Source organism: Kogia breviceps, chromosome 6, assembly GCF_026419965.1.
Source record: "Kogia breviceps isolate mKogBre1 chromosome 6, mKogBre1 haplotype 1, whole genome shotgun sequence".
NCBI lineage: Eukaryota > Metazoa > Chordata > Mammalia > Artiodactyla > Physeteridae > Kogia > Kogia breviceps.
Genome location: NC_081315.1, coordinates 83,342,732 through 83,359,865, shown reverse-complemented (window position 1 = coordinate 83,359,865; position 17,134 = coordinate 83,342,732). Strand labels below are relative to the sequence as shown.

General features: G+C 39.0%; 1 protein-coding gene across 12 annotated transcripts in view; it reads right to left on the bottom strand.

Moving 5' to 3' along the window:
* The window catches only part of RBM47 (RNA binding motif protein 47), a 170,253-nt gene that overhangs the window by 34,161 nt on the left and 118,958 nt on the right, over nt 1-17,134 (bottom strand). For 11 of the 12 annotated variants that reach the window (XM_067036217.1, XM_067036220.1, XM_067036224.1 and 8 more), the window contains one exon: nt 2,049-2,172. The gene's annotated coding sequence lies outside the window, so the exon portion shown is untranslated. Of the gene's footprint in view, nt 1-2,048; nt 2,173-10,395; nt 10,580-17,134 lie in introns of those variants that run through there. The other variant, XM_067036223.1, reaches the window with a different exon arrangement.

Sequence of the window (17,134 nt, the reverse complement as noted above, 5' to 3'; positions counted from 1 at the left end):
ACACAGGGAAACTTTTTTCCTCCTAAAGAACTGGTGTGCTTTCACTGTCGGATAATGGAAATTATACAACACATCATGTTGTTCAAAGTTTAGATATCTTCATTGCTGTTTTCACTACCTTGTGTACTCACATATTTTTACTAAAAACCACCTCAGACACTCTTTAGATGTAGAAAAATTGAACCTCTCACTTTAAAGAAGAAGAAACAGGTCTTGAGAAGTTAAGTGACCTATCCAAGGTTAAGTATTTTTGTTTGTTGTTTGTCTGGACTCACCAACTGAATTCAGCTTCTCGCAGACAAAGAAAAGCTCTTTTGTTCCCCGGAAGCACATAGTGCAGAAATGAACACAAGCAGTCGTAATAAATGCCAAGTGAATGAATGCAAGCCTCATAGGTGCTTTCCCCCATGAACAGGTCTGAGAGATCAAGGTGGATGCAGTGTTGATTGGATGATACTGTCTTCTACTTCAGAGACCTGGTGTTGGTTAAGGCTGGGCTGGGCCTGGGCCAGGGGGAGGGAACAGGCTTATACTTCCTGAGCTTCTGTAGAAATACTTATAATTTTAAATCTTCTCAACGTGATAGAATTCAATCTATATATGTGTGTAGTGGTATGAACATTGTCATATATAACAGGTGGGGATGGGAAGGCAAATATAATTTGGTACATTTCTGGAGGATAGTTTGGCAACATCAAGAGCTTTACAGTAGTCATTAAAAGCAGTTCCTTCTCATTAATTCCATTTATAGAAATTTACCCCAAGAAAATAATTAGAGACATGAGTAAAATTTATCGTCAGGTATGTTCACTACTGTGGTATTTATAGCATAATGTAATGAACATAATAGAATGTATTTATATGTGATGTAACAAACAATATTCAACAGTATGGAAATGGCTATAAAAATTACAGCATAGTTGTAGGCTAGAATACTTATTTCATGTTCTCAACTCTGTTAATCTTGTTAAAAATATTTTAGAATATATGTGAAATATTTTTAAAAACTTAAAAAGGACTAAATATACTATAATGTTAACTGTGGTTACCTTTCGATTGTGGGATTATAAGTAATTTTATGTTATTCTTTAATTTCCAAGTTTCCTTTAATTAATATGCTTTCAGAAAAAGAAAAAATATATATAATTAAAACAATTTTAGATGTCTGAGTCCCTGAATCCAGAACCCAGCCTAGAAGATATGAAAAGGGACTTCGATGGAGCATGGGGAGTTGTTGGACAATCAGTGTCACCAGTAGCCCCTCCCTAACACACAGGGATCTACTGCCTCTACCTTTCAAAGCTAAGTGAGGGCCGTGTCTGTGGCCGGGAGTGCTGCCCGTCCAAGGGTTCTGGGTGAAGCTGATACGAGCAACCTCTTTCTTCTATGCCTGCGTCCCTGCCATAGCATACATAGGATTATCACCCACATAATAATAATACCTTCTGTCTGTGAATTATATAGTTGTCACAGTCTATTTACATGTGTTGTAATTCATTGGATTGCCGTGATTTGGAGAGTCTAACATAACAGTAGTTATTTTTACCTTATATGACAGGTGAGGAAACAGAAATAAGAGAAGGCACAAGGATTGTTCGAGATCATACCAGTATCTTCTGTAGCTTGTACAAAGGACCCTTCCTTGCAACCAAAATTTCAAAAGACAACTCTGATTGAAATACCCTTGATCTTTTGTGTTTGTGTGTGTGTGTGTGTGTGTGTGTGTGTGTGTGTGTGTGTGTGAGGGAGGGAGACAGATTTATAAGCAATACACATTTTTTCCTTAATTCCTAAGATGCTCACATATCAGCAGCAGTAGTTTTTCTTCTTGGGCCACAAAGATGTAAACAACAAAGAAATAAGGATTTTATATTGTCGGTTCAAAATGACTTACCAAATGACTTATCAAGTTGTATGTACTACTAACGTTGCGACATAAACATACACCAGGTACACATTGTCTATACAGCAGACACCTTGGTTCATAAGAATGAAAATTTAATGTTTTCCTTAAGTGAAGAAGAAAAGGACACCAACGATGTACTTACCAAAAACCACCAATTTGATTTGTCTGGTCCTTTACACGATGTTGAATAAGAATATACAAGGAGATTCAGGCAGCTTCCTCGGGATTTCTCAGTTCAATTTGTGGAGTGCCCTTTGAGGCAAATCCTAAGAGGTTAAAAAAAAAAACTGCTAGGAACGTTTTATATTTGAATATAATTTTCATATGTGCATTACGAATTTGGGGCCATTTTCTTCAAAAAATGAACTACTATTACTAATTATCATAGTCTCTACAAACCAAGAAATGCAACCCTTTATTCCTCCTCCTATCCTTGAAAAGACAGGGAACAGTAATAAGAAAATGACCAATTTCTTCCTTTGTTTTATTTTCCCCTCTGTCTTATTTATCCGCACCCCCCCTCCACCAACTCCTAAATGCACAACACAATGTTTAGGAATGAATACACATGTAGCTTATATTTTATGCTTATAGATTCACAAAAAGAAAAGGTGGCGCTCTTTACAGAGATGACACTATCTAGCTCATGGACTCCCCCTTCCCCATTTGGGGGCTTATACCACACATCACTATGCATCATCACATTCTTACCTGCTGAATCCAAAGAGGGTCTCAGAAACCACTGAAACAAGTGCTCCAGCCAGCCACTACCAACTGATTAGAAGTGGTATAAAAGCAACTTGTTATTCTGCCCTAAAATGAATAGTTAAGACTCTTCTGAGGACGTTCTTTGCATGGAGTACTATAAAAAGGAGGATTTGGGATCCTAGGATAATCTTAAAAGTCATGATGTAGAAAACATTCAAATTAAGAAACAAGGGCTTCCCTGGTGGCGCAGTGGTTGAGAGTCCGCCTGCCGATGCAGGGGACGTGGGTTCGTGCCCTGGTCCGGGAAGATCCCACATGCCGCGGAGCGGCTGGGCCCGTGAGCCATGGCCGCTGAGCCTGCGCGTCCGGAGCCTGTGCTCCGCAACGGGAGAGGCCACAACAGTGAGAGGCCCGCGTACCGCAAAAAAAAAAAAAAAAAAAAATTAAGAAACAAGTTCAAGATAAGGGTATTTGGGATGAGACGTTAAAATATATCCTAAGCACAAAACTTTTACCTGTATTTCACATCTGGAAATATAATCTACCAAACTTCAGGAATATTCTCTCCTCACTATGGAGAGCCCTCATTAAGCCATCTGAAGATACAAATGACTTCCATGATTCAATATGGCAGAGTGGCTGCAACACCAGACTCGGAGCACCTAGAAGACTGGGATTTTAACTCTAGCTCTGCCATGCCTTGTTCTGTGTTCTCAGGCAAAGTATTTTACCTGGTTGAGCCAAAGTCTGCTCCCCTGAAGAAATAAAAGAGTTGGATTACCAGTAGTTTTCAAACTGGTTTTTTAATATTTGTTTTGTTTTGCTTCATTTTTTTAGGTGTAGGGTCCTTTCTTCCACCAAAAATTTACCTGGATGCAGAAACAAACTGATAAAACAGGAGCTGGCTAAACTGGTGGTTGGGGATGATATGGGGAAGCATCTCCATCCATTCTGCTCCATCATCCACAGGGGCTGTGTGGGAACACCATAGGATCTTTAGGACCATAGAGCACAATTTGGAACCAGCCAGTTAAATGGCCTCTAGGGACTTCCCTGGTGGTCCAGTGGGTAAGACTCCGTGCTCCCAATGCAGGGGGCCTTGGATCGATCCCTGGTCGGGGAACTAGATCCCACATGCATGCCTAAACTAAGAGTCTGCATGCCGCAACTAAGAAGCCCGCATGCTGTAACGAAGATCCCGTGTGCTACAACTAAAACCCGGTGCAGCCAAAATAAATAAACAAATAAATAAATGGCTTCTAAAGTCAGTTACAGCTCCAAAATTATTCTGCCATGACTATATTGCAATGACTGGCAAGGCATTCAATGGGATTCATAACTTTATGGGAACACAAGCAATAAAACTAAATCAGGGCTTCCCTGGTGGCGCAGTGGTTAAGAATCCGCCTGCCAATGCAGAGGACATGGGTTCGAGCCCTGGTCTGGGAAGATGCCACATGCCGCGAAGTGGAGCAACTAAGCCTGTTCACCACAACTACTGAGCCTGCGCTCTAGAGCCCGCAAGCCACAACTACTGAGCCCACGTGCCACAAACACTGAGGCCTGCGCGCCTAGAGCCCGTGCTCCGCAACAAGAGAAGCCACCGCAATGAGAAGCCCGTGCTCAACAAGGAGTAGCCTCCACGTGACGCAACTAGAGAAAGCCCGCACGCAGCAACAAAGACCCAACGAAGCCAAAAGTAAATAAATTAAAAAAACAAAATACTAAATCATACTCCAATAAAGATGTTAATAAAAAACACAACTAAATCATGAGCTGGCTTTAATCCTTAGTATCAATGATCTACTAAAAAAAAAAAGCCACACACTCAAATAAATCATAGAGTAATTGCTGTTAAACTCTGTACATCTCAAAGCATATAATCCTCACCCTCGTCTGTGAGGTCGATTTTCTAAATGCTACATCCTGGATAATACCTAATGATCAGCATCACAGTGTTTGACAAATAAAAATAAATGTGCAAATTACAAGCCGTGCCCTGAAATTAATTCCACCCTGTCAAGGCAACAGAATAAAATGTAGACTCCTGCACTATTCATTTTCGAGTTAAGTGAATCCAGACAAATTTATTCAACTTTTCTGAGCCCCAGTCTCCACATGCATAAAGTGGAGCTAATTCCTTGCAGGACTGCATGGAGAACAGAGAAAATACTTGTAAAGCACCATTCCTGGCACATATTTGTGCAGAATTTTAAGTTTTCTCTCTATAATGGCAAATTTTTTCCTTTGAGAAATAATATCATGGTAATGGACATGTAAACTCTATGAATTGGAAGCAAATTATTAATATATAAATGAAATTATAGGTTTTATATAGTTTTGTGCTAAATCTTAATGGTGGGAAGAAGAATTATTGAAGTGCCTTTCACAGCTATTCAAGTAACAGAAAATTTCCCCCAAGTAAAACTCTTCGGACTATTTGCTTCCAGAAAAATCCGATTTTCCAGAATGGCTCCAAACATAACCCATTTCATAAATATTTTAATATTATTTTGTCATAAAAATCTTCAAGCGAAACCCACATGCTACTTTCTTCCTGTGGCTTCACACTCCTCCTGACACAAAATTGGGTGTCTCGGGGCACCGGTTTGAGAAGTCGATCTCTAGTACAAATCCTCCATTTTACTGTGGAGGAAACGGTCTTACTGAAGGTCATGTAAAATTTGTGGGGAAGTTCTTAGAGAAAAGAAATATTTCCAGACATAAACTGGGTTAATTCATTCATTCCAACCCCTCACCCACTCCTCGTTCTGTGAAAAAGCTATGGATATTGTCCATTATATCCTGAAGTCTTTAGGAAGACCAACTGGGGAAATTTTTCTTAGAGTCCAGTAGAAGAAAAAGCTGTTCTGAGCAGAACACTGGTTTGTTTTCCATTTTTCAGGCATGTGAATCTTAAGAGTTACTCATGGGTCCTTCTTCAACAAATGGTGGGATCTGAGGGCAATCGTTTGTTGGACTTAGGACGCCTGTGGCATCATCTTAATTTGCCTACCCTGATTTTTTTTACCCTCTCTTCTTTGCTACCATATGTATTTTTGAAAGCTGTTCAAATCCACTTTTGAAATGAGGCAGGGGGTAAATAAGTATGTGAAATTAATAAATGTATTGTTTCCCAAAGGATGTTCCAATCTAATATCAAGTTCCATGTCCCGTTCTGCTTCTCTCAACTCTCACGCACAAACCGAGGCTAAAAATAACTTTCTCACCCTGACTCCTCCACCAACAAATGAGAATTCTGTTTCTTAAAAACAAATCCTTGAGCTTCCCTGGTAGCGCAGTGGTTGAGAGTCCGCCTGCCGATGCAGGGGACGCGGGTTCGTGCCCCGGTCCGGGAAGATCCCACATGCAGTGGAGCGGCCGGGCCCGTGAGCCGTGGCCGCTGAGCCTGCGCGTCCGGAGCCTGTGCTCCGCAACGGGAGAGGCCACGACAGTGAGAGGCCCGCGTACCGCAAAAAAAAAAAAAAAAAAAAAAACCAAAAAACCAAAAACCACAAATCCTTTCTAAAGATAAACCAGTTGCCCACACCCAGGGACACTAGTACACGGGCCTAAAGCTACCGGGAGAGACTACCAGGGCAAGGGCAACAGCCTAGTAACAGAGTTCTGGTTCTCGCTTTGCCACCAGCAGTGTGAGACCACCCGTATGCCACTTAGCTTTTTGGCCTCAGCATCCCTCACCGGTATACTGAAGCTGCTATTAACACCACATGTGAGCGTCGTTACAAGGATAAAATGAGACACTACATTTGAACGCATCATGTAAACTGCCAACCATCAACTCCGGCCTGGATGCCTGCAGTAGTATCCCAGCTGACTTCGACCCATCCACTCTCGCCTGCTGCAAACAATCTGGCTCTCAAGACAGGCAAAGTGACCTTTTAAAAACACACAATTTGATCATGTCACCCTCCTGCTTAAACCTCTACACTCTCTTCCACTGCCCTTAGAATAAAATCAGTATCCCTAGTAAGGGGTATAAGGAAGACTGGCTGCTCCTCCAGCCTCATCTTGTGTCACTTGCTGTTCCCAGTGCTTTAAACCCTCACCAATGCTCCTACCTAGCCAGCTTGTTCTCATCCTTATACTTCACTCCTCAGAGGTCATCCCTGGAGCCCCTCAAAACATTCCTGAAACATCATATAATCCCTCACAGCCCTTCTCGTAACACTGGCCTGAACCTCGTGAAACTGCCGTTTGGGGGCACAAAAACGGTAGAATATTGGCAACTTTATATGGTTTAATCTTACAGTAGTTGGTATAATAGCAGTCTTCTCCAGGCAATTGTAAGCTTGCCCGGGGCAGAATCTAGATCTGACTCATTACTATAATCCCAGTGTCTCACACACAATCCTAACACAGAGTAGGCGCTTCATAGTTTAATTAGTGTGAGGGGTTGTTACCACTTTTTTAATGCTAAGCACATAATTTATATATTGTCATTGGTAGTATCATGTTTTTATTCAAATGCCACTTCTGTGTTGCATAGGAATAAAATGAAGAAATAGAACACAGAAAATCACTTTTTTAAGATTTTCATTTCTGGCATTTCTGGAAAGAAAGAATGAATTCTAGTAAGTATAATACATATCATCGGGGATAGAATTTAGCCCACTGGTATGGTATCATTTATGGATTTTTTCTTTTTTAACTCAAATGTTTCTCACCAAAGGGGAAAAGGAAAAGAACTCTCAAAGGAAACCAGATGATTTGGATTTATCTTTTTTTACAGCTTTTGCCACGTGACAGCAAATCAATTAGGGGGGAAAACTAGCATATAAAAGAGTGCTAGACTTGAAACTGAGGAATTTAAAAACACACTTCCCCATGATATTCAAAAAGAATGCATCTAAAACATTCCCAGATTGCCTTACCCGACTATGCCTTATTTTGTGTCCCTCCTGAATTGAACAGAGGAAAGACCAAGTCTAAACAAGTTGGGATGATGTACAGGGTAGGGGAGGCTTGTTCACAAAGCATGTAACAATAATATTAATAACAGCCAATATTCACAGAGTACTTATTATGCGCCAGGCACCGTTCTAAGCATTTCGTGTACACTGTCTTATTTAACCATTACTACAACCCCACAAAGCAAATTCTATGGTTATACTCATCCTGGAGATGAGGGAACTAAACAGAGGGAGGCTGCCCATTTGCTCCGGTCCTTTAACTGTAAATGATGAAGCTGGGATTCAAACCCAGGAGGTCTGAGACCAGAATCTGTGCTCTAATTATTCTGCTCTATGGAAGAATCCGATTGCTTCTACACCCCAGTCTGGAAGAGTGGAAAACTAAAATTTGTGTTCTAACAAAAGTGACAAAGTACTCTATATGTATTTATATTGCAGCTTCAGAGTCCTTTATGAGAAGTCAAAACTGTGAATGGCAAACCCATGGATTTTCAAGGCCCAACATCTAAGAATTTTTTGAAGCATCTCAATATTCAACTTTAAACAGTAAAATATATTCTCAACTTGGGTTAGAAATAAAGATAGGAGTTTAACTTTTTGGATGAAAAGTAGAGAATGTTAGATACTCATAAATATCATGAGCTCAGAAATACCTCATTACCCAATTTGTTCCCTAAATCCTTGAAAAGCTGGCACATTTGAGGAAGTTTTTGAGAAATCAGAGACCCCATGAAAGGAGTAAACAGAGCCTGCAATTTCACTTTCTACTGTTGTCAATAATCTCTAATCAGATCGTTCTTTCTTGCTAACATTTAATAAAATAATCTACCTCTTTTAGTAGCAAAGAAAACAAACACACTAACATTCACATCACAGAAATTATTTTTAAAATTAATGCAAGTTACTAATTCTTTACGTATGATTCACAGGTGGTGGTTATTGATATATCACTAACTGCCCCCCCCTCCAGCTTTGTGCATTGACATTTGACCCTTTTTATAATGTGCACCTTGTACCAGTGAAACCTAAGGCACCAGCTAGTTACTCATTAAACTTGGGTGCCAAGGGCTGACTCGTACAAATTATGCTGTTAACTGCCCGGCCTGGCCTGTGGGCAGAAGTGGAAAAAGCAATCATCATAGCTGTGAAATTCTGTCATATCGGCAGAACTGAACTACAAATTGCAGCAATTCGTGCCTGACCTCTGATCTGTGAAGTTAGTCTAAACCTTTGAACCTCAGCTTGGAATTGAGAAACAGCATTTACTTGTACCAGAGAAGATGGCTGCTGTGAATAGTTAACTCCGTGACTGGTGCTCGATCTACATCCACCTCCCCCAAAGAGTCGACCACAGCAAGAGACTTATGAGGGAGATCTCGAGAGTAAACTTCTCATAAAGTGGCATTATGAACAAATCTAATATATGTAGAAAATTTCAGGATGCAAGTCTTTTAAAGGAGCATATAAAAATAATTTTTGAAAAGGGGAGAATCTGAGATAACTGAAATCACTGGGCATTTATACCTAGTGAAAATGTGCACTAAAAAAATTCTCTTTACAAGTTAAACAAAAATAGAGTTTTAACTAAACACTAAAATTAACTCTGCTCAATATTCTGCACCAACCTAAATGAGAAAAGAATTTGAAAAAGAACAGATACATGTATAACTGAATCATTTTGCTGTACACCTGAAACTAACACAACATTGTTAACTATAGTCCAATATAAAATAAAAATTTAAAAAAATTTTTACCAGATGGTACATCTCTCATATTATATTTTTAAACAAATATATTATCTAATTTCTGTTAGAAATTTACAGCTTTTAAATTTACAGCTTTACAGCTGTAATTTTACAGCTGTAAATTTACAGCTTTTAAATTTACAGCTTTTAAAGCCCATATTAAGCCATTTCTGGGAAAAAGCAATCATGGGAAACCACTTAAACTTTTCTTTGAACTCAAACTTATCTTCTGATACTAAACATTAGATGTAGGCTAATGAATAAGTATAATAATATATGTTTTTTTTAATGTATACATTTTGTTGCAACACTGAGTCATCATACTTTATTCATAATGAAGAGGGTTTTTCTTTTCAGGATTAGCTTCAAATGCTATCCAAATCGCTCCATTTCCAGGTAGAAAGAAGCAAATAAAGATTCTTTATCTCTGGTTTCTTTGAGTTAATATTAGAATAAATCTAAACAGCACATAAAATATAACTAAACTATTCGTTCTAATAAAAGTGAAACTAATTTATGTAGTCTTTAAAGTATATAAACCTACACTTAACTAATTCCATTTTATAAACTTTACTATTGTTTTGGAAAAATGATTGATACAAGAGTCTTCTTATACCAGCACTTTACTCAGGAAAAGTCATTATCACTAACTTCTGTGCAGTAACTCTGAAGAGCTAATTCCATTAATTTCTCATTTTTCCTTTCCACATGTCACTTAAAATTTCTTCTTTAACGACTGACTCTGAAATGACTTTGGAAAATAAATGTGGACATTATTGATAAATTCCTGCTTTTTGTCCCATAATTAAAATAGCAGCAATCTGTGAAAACATGACTTTTTTTTCCACCTAGTTCTTTCAAGTTTGTTAAAGTGAAGAGATGCTAGACAAACTAATTTTTTTTAAAAATGTTCTTAGCTTAGGAATTTCGGTTTTGACAAACTGTGCAGCATTTGAAATTCTCACAAACTTCCTTTTATCTTTTTTTTTTTTTTTTTTTGCCTTCGGTTAAAAACAAAACAGATCATTTGTTTATTCTACATGATCTAAATTACTTTAACCAACTCCTCTCTTCCAATTACAACAAATAAGGTGTCCCCTACCTTTCCAGTCTTGAAATCTGGATGCAACAGGCTAATGGTAACAAAAGCTTTCCTTAAGCAAACTTCACTCCTGATCCAGGAACTGCGTAACTCTGTTATACATGGCACACCTCTCCTCATTGGTCAATGAGCTTTGGCCACTTAAATGCCTTGGGAGTCATTTGCTAAGGGCACCTGAAATGAACTTGAGTGGGTGGTACAGAAAGAAGGGAAGTGTTAAAATTGCCAGATACAAAACGCTCAACAGCAGCACGAAAATTTAATAGCAAACCTACTGTAACATATGGATCTGGGGAAGACCCAAGAAGACAAAAGCTCTGACATTTCATAGAGAAGGAAATTTAACTGAAATATTTTATTCATACACCAATACTGACTAAAAGGAAACAAATGATTTTTTAAATTCACCTTCCTAGAAACAAGATGGATATCCATTACATTGTTCTGCTTGCTGCAAAGAAAACAGTAATTCTTACTTAACTTGAGTTGTTGAGTTCTAAACACTTTATGTATGAACACACATATAAAGTGCTTAGAAAATTTCCTGGCATATAGAAAGTACTCAAAAAACACTACTATGGGCTTCCCTGGTAGCACAGTGGTTGAGAGTCCGCCTGCCGATGCAGGGAACGCGGGTTCGTGCCCCGGTCCGGGAAGATCCCACATGCCGGGAGCGGCTGGGCCCGTGAGCCATGGCCGCTGAGCCTGCGCGTCCAGAGCCTGTGCCCCGCAACGGGAGAGGCCACGACGGTGAGAGGCCCGCGTACCACAAAAAAAACTACTATGATTTCTTAGAAATGTTCTATTTGTAGCAAATATTGTTTTTTTTCTTTTCATTGTATCTGGGGTACGTAACTTGGAATGAGTGCCCTTCATCTTTTCTACTAATCACTACCAATAACTGGGTTTCTGATAAGCCTGGCAGAAAAAAGATAGAGGCAAAAATTACACAAGAACTAAACCCTCATTTATTTTACTTCATCCATTTGGAACTGGAAATGGATTTATTGGTAAGAGGCAGATAAAAATAGAAGGGACAGAGAAAGAAAAAGGAGCATGGATAATAAAAACAGTCTGTACATAACAATGGATCAGGAGGAACTGAAGCACTTAAGCAGAGTAAATACACTCCTCTTCAAGCAGTTAAGAGATGGAACGCACTCTGGGGGGTTGAGTTTGTCAGTTCAGGCAGCTGGGAGATAAGGGGAGAAGGGGCCAGAAGATGGACTGGAGGAGGGTTCCTGAAAGCTAACCTGTTACATCTGGGACCACCTGAACCAGGATTAACATGAGCTCCACAGCATACAAAGAGAGGAACAAATCTGAAACTCTTCCTAAAACAAACATTTCAAACTTGTGACCTCGAGTTTTCCCTCAGTTGTTATTCTGTAATTGCGAACCTTATTAAATCCCATAAACTTTAGCAATTTGAAGTAGCCAGGATGGGAAGTAAAAAGGCTAGAGTGACAAGAAAGTTTTAAACCTGTTTATCTACCTGTATTTTTTCAAAAGAAACAGTTTTATTACTCCCAAATGAAATAATCTAAAGCTATCAGTAGTGACAAGAAAATTATCAGCAGGTTACTTAGTAAAGGGTCAAAATCCAGAACAAGTCTAAGATTATAATCATGTTAAATATTGTATAAAACTAAATTGCTAGGTTCTGATTAAAGGAAAATAGAAGCCATTTTTCAACGATACTAAGGCAGTGTTTCCAAAAAACGACTGACTTTCGACTAAATTCCTTTTGACTACAAAAGGAACCCAGAAAATCTGCCTTGTAAGAGAGTGTGTATGTGTGAATTCTTATACCAAACATTACCAAGAATGCAAAAACATAGGAAACAAACCAACTCAGGATGATAAATTTTAAGAGTAAGGTGGTAAGGACAGGGCAGCTTTTCACTGAATATCTAAAAGCAATAATTACAACTACCGCCTGCCCTAAACAAAAAATGAGCAACTTCCCCCTACTTTTGCTTTGAACAGAGTTAATTTTAAAAATACATATATGGCACACAGATATCTACGGTCTTGGCGAAAACAATGCACACAAGTTATTATAAATGTACACAATATAGACAAGTACACGAAAAAGTAAAAGTCATCCCTTCTACTGGTAGTGACACTGACTCCTATGACATAGCCCTCGATGTAGGGAGATGTATCAGTATAAAAACTGTGTGTCAGTGGCATCAGAGAAGACATGTGTTACATTTGCTGCCTTAACTTCTGATAGCTCTGGCATGCCTTGGTCATCCCTGGAACAGCATCCTTTGTTTTAACAAGGCAACTTTGTTTTTAGAGTGGACTGACAGCAGGCAAATCTGAGATCTGAGACAGTAGAGAAAAGAAAAAAAGAAAAAAAATACAGGCGCAAAATAGAAGCTTGAGACAAGATGAGCTCTAAGGTAGATCTGGAAAAAGGAATAAGAAACAAGATTCAGACAGGCCTGGGAGAAGAGAAATTGGAGCATGAGTGAAGACCTGGTAATAAGCCAGGAAATTGTTATGTGGGCTATTTTAAATATAGGTAATATCTATTAAAGTCCCTTTTACATCCTACTAGGAGAACATTCTTTTTTATTTTCATTTACCTAAAGGCTTAAAGATATAGCTGATGTAACGATCAAGTGAATGTGTGTTTGCTCTTTATTTAATAGCAGTATATAGTTTTCCAGAAGTAAATTTTACACTATGTATTTAGAATTTCAAAACCTTTGCTGAAATTGGGCATTGTATTAATGCATGACTAAAGCATAAGAGGAAGAAACTGTACACACACACACACACACACACACACACACACACACACACACACACACACACACTGAGGTACTAGTCTTCATGTGAAAAAGTGTCGATTACTGACACTGATGCCGTATATCTGTATTGGTAGTGTCAGCAACAATAGTTGGTCATGACACGAACTAACCAACATTGGAAAAGTGAGTTCAAAGAGCTGAAGGCATGCAGGTATACATACGTGAGTCCTCCTAAAGAATGTATGAGATAAACACAGAACCCACCAGAAGAATGGCAATATTATAAAAGAATTAACGCCTCCAAGACAACTTTTTGTTTCCACATACACGCAACATATACATGCCTTGGCCTCAGCTACATGCATTGTTAACATCCCTTTAACCTGCCCTCTTCCACCACTACTTTAGACCAAAAAGTCTTTTTCTACTTTTATGTATTCTCTTTTGGTTAATTTGTTAAATATCCCATTAACGGTATCAACAGGAAGAATTAAATAATGGACATTGCCATATCTGGGCTGACGAGTTTATCTTATCTGGACATCAGAAAAGGATCCAAGGGCTTTCATTTAAAGATTTTAAACGGTATCTTCTCAACTGGTACAATTGCTTTAAAGAGTAAAATTATAATAACTAATATTTGTGTATTTCACTCACTCAATCAATATTATCAAGTATCTTCTAAGTGGCAGGCACTGTTCTAGGTACTGGGGCTGTAACAGTAAGCAAAACAGACAAAAATCCCTGCCCTCATGAACCCTATAGTCTCATCGGGGGAGATAGACATTGAATGAATAGATCAGTAAAATATATAGTATGTTAGATTATGAAAGAGCTAAAGAGAAGAAACAGCAGGGAAGGAAAAAGTGTGTGTGTGTGTGTGTGTGTGGCCAGAGCAGCGGGGGACCATCCTGCACGGTCCCTGTCTTACAAGGGAAAGTATATTTATTATTACTTACTATAAAAATTAAGTTTGGAATCCATTAGATGTCTAGTGGGATACACTCTTAAAGCATATACCTACCCTCATTTAAATCATATGTCAAGTACTTCCTGCTTACATAGTATAGCTATTTAATGTGGACATAGGCAAGGCAGCAGACATCTTAAATACAGCAGTAAGAGCCAGGTACATGGTATTACGGAAAGGAACCCAAGAGATAATGGAAGTGCTTTGGGATGATTGTTTTGAAGTAAAACGAATTTTCCCCTCCTTTCTCAGGTAAGCGGGAACTTCAGAGGGTTTAAATTGGCCAGGCTGGGCTGCAGTGGGATGCCCTCTCACCCTTACCCTAGCTCACCCCCTCCACCCCTATTTAATCAGTCTTTAAGTTCACCCTTATTGGGAATATGTGGGACTGAGACCCTACTTCTTGGAAATGTTCATCATGACAGGGAACACTGACTCAGAGAGAGGAAGAAGAGATAAGTGGGCATGGATCAGGTCTACCAACTTTTTTTTTTTCAGAATCTAGGGTTCCAGCATCAGCACTGCATGAGTTAATCCAGAAGCTTTACAATATTATATGTTAATTAGGCCTACTACAGAGTTTGTCTCTAACTTCTCAAAGTGACAGAGAGATTTACCCAATAAATTAAAGTATAACCCTATGCCATATCCAACCAACTCCTTCCTTGCCAAGCTTTACTCAAGCCAGGGATACTTTTTTTTTTTTACTTTAAAATTTATATTTGTCACAAAAGCAGTCCTTCTAGTGTTCTCCACCTTCCTGTGTCACAGGCAGATATGAGGAGACCACAGACTTCAAGCACCCATGTTTATTACATACAACACTGACAAGGGTACATTTGGGGAAGCAGCCAATGAAGAGGCACAAAGCAGAATCATCCCCTAAATTTCCTAACTTTTACTTAAACTCATCACCTCCATCTATAATAAAATCACTGTAGCTAACTTCTCTCTATAGCCCTTGTCAGATACAAGACACTGTTACTAAGTGCTTCACATATATTAACACATGCATCCCTCATAAATATATCTTGCAGTAGGTACTAGTAATGTCTCCATTTTACAGATGAGTAAACTAAGGCATAAGAAATAGAGTAACTTGATCAAGACAAAGAGCTAGCAAATAGTGGATGAGGATTTGAACCCAGGCACTCTGGCTCTCAGAGATCACATTTTACCACATCTAGGTAAGTAATCTTCTTTCCTTCCTCCCTCTCCTTTCTTTCCTCTTAATTACCTACCTCTCTAGCTACCTACCCACCCTTGACCTTGCTGCTCTGAGCCTGCCAGTGACAGGAATTTCTGTACTTACAGAAACCTTTGGAACATTTGGGGGTGGGGATGGGGGCCTCGCCTTGTGGCTGTGCAGGATCTTAGTTCCCCAACCAGGGATGGAACCCGCGCCCTCAGCAGTGGAAGCACGGAGTCCTAACCACTGGACCGCCAGGGAACTCCCTTTGGAATAAGATGGTATCTTTGGAGCCAGGGAGGAAAACCTTTAATGCTCAGTGAGTAAAATGATAATTTATAAAAGTCACAGAATCTAATTTAAATCTATAGACGATTCTCTCCCTAAACTCTTCCTCTATCTTAGGCAGCATTCTTCATTAATTCTTAGAAACCTGTTAGATTTTAAAGTGATCCCTTTCTGCCTCTCTACCACAGCAGACTGTAGTGTCTCATAATTACCAGGCTTTATTTACCCTTATATATCCTGTTGTAGTTTTAACAGACTCTTTATTTTTATAAGAGGAAGCTCAGAATAAATATTGAATGCAAGTGGAGAGGAGATGCCTATTACAAAGTCATGAATAATGTGTAAAATCCAAGCCCTGTGTTCCACATTTGCTAGAGAAAAGTCATAATGTAAAAGGTAGACTGCCTCCCCTGCCGCCCCCAATGAGCAATCAGGATAATGAGAGCTCAGGAAGTATGTGATCTTGCAAAGTATTATGTAAGTTTTGCTCTTTAATAATTAAATGGTGTTTTACTAATTTCCTCTAAATTACCACAGAAATCCCCTACCACTCTGGACTTACCAAGTACTGTCCTTTTCCATCCAAACGTATTTATTTTCAATAATATTCTGGGACGTATTCAAGCACAGGGGGAGAAAGCAGTCAAAGACCTGGACCCTGATGTGGACTCTATTAACTAGGAGCTAATAATCTTTTTCGAGAGATAATTAAATGTCAAACAACTAAAACATATAAAACACCGGGTGAAATGCAGCATCACCTGCTGTGCAGGCACTAAGTGCTACAGAGTCAGGTAGGGAGTGTTATCAAATTGACCAAAGTCCACGGGCAAAAGCTTCCTGCCAGAGATGCCAGTAGGCTGCATTCTGATTTACAGTCTAATATGGTTATACGGCAATCACAAACCTCACAACTTTAAAACATGCACTTCTCTAAATCTCTTTACTTTGTGATTAAAAAAAAAAAACTTCTTTCCTTAAGAATTTTTTTAATTTCAGGAATTGGGTATTATCAACATTGGCATTTACCTTAAACATAATATATTTTATGAATATAATACCTTAATCAAATAAGAAATTGAATATTGTCTGGGGCTTGAATGGCTGTCAACGTACTAAATAAGTTATGTTGTCTTTAACAGACTGTGAACATGTTTTTTGCTTAAAGAAGCTCTTACTTTTTGAGAACATAGAAGTAGATATTGTAAAGAAATTTTTTTAAATATGGAAATAATAGAAACTGTACAAAAAAGAATCTAGCAGATTAAAACTTTAGCTGCTGTGGATCTATAAACATTGGTTAGGTCATTGATTAGAAACACGAGGACATTTTTTATTTTTATTTTTATTTTTTTTTGGCGGTATGTGGGCCTCTCACTGTTGTGGCCTCTCCCGTTGTGGAGCACAGGCTCCGGATGCGCAGGCTCAGCGGCCGTGGCTCATGGGCCCAGCCGCTCTGCGGCATGTGGGATCTTCCCGGACCGGGGCACGAACCCATGTCCCCTGCATCGGCAGGCGGACTCTCAA